This window comes from Ictidomys tridecemlineatus, chromosome 4, assembly GCF_052094955.1.
Source record: "Ictidomys tridecemlineatus isolate mIctTri1 chromosome 4, mIctTri1.hap1, whole genome shotgun sequence".
NCBI lineage: Eukaryota > Metazoa > Chordata > Mammalia > Rodentia > Sciuridae > Ictidomys > Ictidomys tridecemlineatus.
The window spans coordinates 140,243,553-140,247,093 of NC_135480.1; the positions used below are offsets into that span (position 1 = coordinate 140,243,553).

General features: G+C 39.9%; 1 pseudogene; it reads left to right on the plus strand.

The window, feature by feature from the left end:
- Nucleotides 1-747: 747 nt before the first annotated feature.
- Nucleotides 748-2,181, plus strand: LOC101976256 (large ribosomal subunit protein mL46 pseudogene; annotated as a pseudogene).
- The last annotated feature ends 1,360 nt before the right edge of the window (nt 2,182-3,541 follow it).

Below are 3,541 nucleotides of genomic sequence, written 5' to 3' on the forward strand. Positions count from 1 at the left end.
TGAGATAAGTACCTGTTATCCCTAATTTTTCTAGTGTTTTGAACATGAAGGGGTTTGTATTTTGTTGAATGCTTTTTCTTCATCTATTGAGATTATCATATTATTCTTATCTTTAAGTCTATTGACGTGATAAATCACATTTAGTGACTTCTGTATGGTGAACCAAACTTCCATTCCTGGGATGAACCCCACTTGATCATGGTGCACTATTTTTTTGATATGTTTTTGTATTCGATTTGTTAGAATTTTATTGAAAACTTTTGCATCTATGTTCATTAGAGATATTGGTCTGAAATTTTCTTTCTTTGATGTGTATTTGCCTGGTTTTGGAATTGCGGTGATATTGGCTAGCTATACCACTTCTCAGTCTATACCCAAAAGACTTAAAAACAGCATACTACAAGGACACAGCCACATCAATATGTATGGCAGCACAATTCACAGTAGCTAAATTGTGGATCCAACTAGATACCCTTCAGTAGATGAATGAATAAATAAAATGTAGTATATACACACAATGGAATATTACTAAGCATTAAAAGAGAATAAAATCATGGCATTTGCAGGTAAATGGATGGAGTTGGAGAATATAATGCTAACTGAAGTAAGCCAAGCCCCCCAAACCAAATGCCTAAAGTCTTCTTTGATATAATGATGCTGATTCATAACGGCATGGGTGGGGGGAAACATGAGAAGAATAGATGAGCTCTAGATAGGGAAAAAAGAAGGGAGGGGAAGGGAGAAGGCATGGGGGTAAGAATAATGGTGGAATGAGATGGACATCATTACCCTAAGTATATGCATGAAAACATGAATGTTGTGACTTGACTGTGTGTTCAACCAGAGACACAAAAAATTGTGTTCTATTTGTGTAATATGGATTGAATCTCATTCTGCTGTCATATATAACAAATTAGAATAAATAAAAAATAAAAAACTACAAAAAATTGTCCCTGAACCCTCCTTTCCCAATTCACCTTCATTTGAGGTTCCTGCTTACATACATTTTTGTATCTAGTGTTTATCATATCACACATCTGTGACATGACTGTATTTCTACTTAGTCTCTAGGGTCCGTGAGCTCGATGATGATTTTTGTTCCCTGTGGCCTCAGATCCTGGAGTAAAGCCAGACTCACAGGCATATAAGATGTACAAAAAGGATATGTGTGGAATGAATAAATGAATCGAGCTTTCCCTACAAACTCTTGCCATGGCCATCGACCCACTAAGGGCTTCTTTTAAGTTTGCACTATAAAAATCAAGAGAAAAAGGGAAATCATTTCCCCTTCTCCGTGTAGAATCATATGGTTGACAAATAGTGCTGATTTGAGTTCTTCTTTTCCATGAGGCCACACCCTCAAGAAGTGAGTCTCCATGGCACTTGTTGGGTGTGTTGTGTCTGCAGCAGCCATCACTAATCTCCAAGCAGCTGACCCCATTGCAGGAATGCCCTCTTTCACCACTTCTATTTAACATAGTTCTTGAAACACTGGCCAGAGCAATTAGACAGAAGAAAGAAATTAAAGGGGTATGGATAGGAAAGGAAGAGATGGCAGCTCTGCTACAGCAGAGAGACAGAGAACAGCCTGTATCAGACCATGAGCTTCATGCTCTAGATGAAGCCCAGCAAAGAGAAAAGCTGACTTTTATGCTGAAGACCAAGATGAAAAGGATATATTGCTTGTACAAGTTTTGGAAGATATGTGGGAGTGGAAATTCCTACAGTTCAAACCTAGAGCTCCTATAACAGAAGCCAATTAAAAAAAAAAAATCAAACCTCATTGCACCGGAAGCTGGACAGGAACCTTATCCTGTTAGTCAGACAGAAGCTTGGAGATGAGGATGTTTGGATGCTGCCCCAGTGGTGGCCTGGGAGACCTTCCCAGGGACAGCTGAGTGAACCCTGGCTACACTCTCAGAAAACAACAAGGAAGCCAAGTACCCAGGAAATGCACCTTTTGATTACTACAAGTTCAAGTTCCCCCAGGCAAGGCTGACAGAGAGTAACCTTGGGGCCAAAGTGTTCTTCTTTAAAGCACAAGTACTAAGAATACTAAGTGGAGACTTTTCCCAGACTGGGAAGAAAGGCCATCATGTGTGGGTCAGTAAGGAAGAGCTGGGCTACTATTTGAAACTAAATTGGCTGATCCAGGTTACGTGATTTCTTTTGGACCTCTAAGGGACTGAGCTGCCTGTGGACAATGCTCAGACAAATCAAGGGTTAGAGCTTTAAGAACATTTGTGTGGTAGCCCCATATATGTAGGGAATATCGAGCAGCAAACTAAATTCTGAGAATTAAATGAGTCTATCGTTGTGTTGGTCTCAGCTGATTTGCCCTTTGGATGACTGGCTTCTCTCAGTGAAGAGGGAGCCACCTCTTAGGATGCCTTTCCATTTTCCCCAAGCTGATAATTGAGTATTGTATTACTTTAGAGTGAAGTAACTGGGCTTCCGGACGGGCTCAGGAAGAAAGAACAGAAGAATATGAATCAACCCGAAGGCTTGAGTTCTATGAAAACTTCTAGGCCCACAAGAAAAACCTGGTTCCATATAGTTTCTTAGCCATTTTCCATTTCTTTTCCATTTGATATGAAAGAATTTAAATCTTGCCTAGGAAATAATGCCTTCTTTTCCCTCTCTTCCTCTCTCACTTTCTCTTTCTTTTCCCATTCCTTTTCCCTTTCTTTTCTTTCTCTTTCTTTCATTCTTTCAAAGTGCATTTTATATTTTAAAAAAAGAAATCAATCATGTCTTAATCTGTTTTGAAAACAATTATGTGAAATAAGCAAGTTCAGCTTCTCTCTCCATTCTGCAAACAGAGGAATCATGACCAGGCTATAACCTGGCTCAGAGTCCTGCTGCGCATTCCTGATGGAGCTAGAGAAGGGTGAGCTCTTGCTTGGGCGTTGGGGCTTTTGGCTATTATTTGTTGCTTGGGTCACCCCACTTGTCCCAGTGCCTGGATATAGAATGTATAAATAAATATTTGCTACATGAGTGAAAAAGAAAAAAAAAGAAGGGAAAGAAAGTAGAAAGGACAGAAGGCAGACTATCAAGAAAGGTGGCATGGCGGTTAAAAAAGATCTTTTGGTTAAAAGAAAAGCAGCAAAAAAATTAAATAAGTCCTAAACATAGACTTTGAGATTTTCTAAAGATATGTTTTAAGAAATATCAAAAGTCAAGCTTCTCAAAGACTGGAGATAAAATCTTAAAACAATGCTAATTATTATTTAAGTTAACATTAAGGAGCATTTTTGTCATGCCAGGCACCATACTGAGTGTTTTGCATGCATCGTTTGCATCTATCTCTGCACAGCACTATGAAGCATGGGTAATTAGTATGCCCAGGTTTCTGATGGGGAAACCGGTGCCCAGGTCAGCTGGATTGAAACCCAGTGCTTTTTGCCTTCTAACAAGGAATTTTTTCCCCTCAGGGGACAGAGCTCCACTCCCCAGACCTTGCACAGGTACAGCTGCATTCTCCCTAGGCCACAGCAGCTCTGAGAAGTGGGAGTCATGGCCAGGGTGCATTTCTACC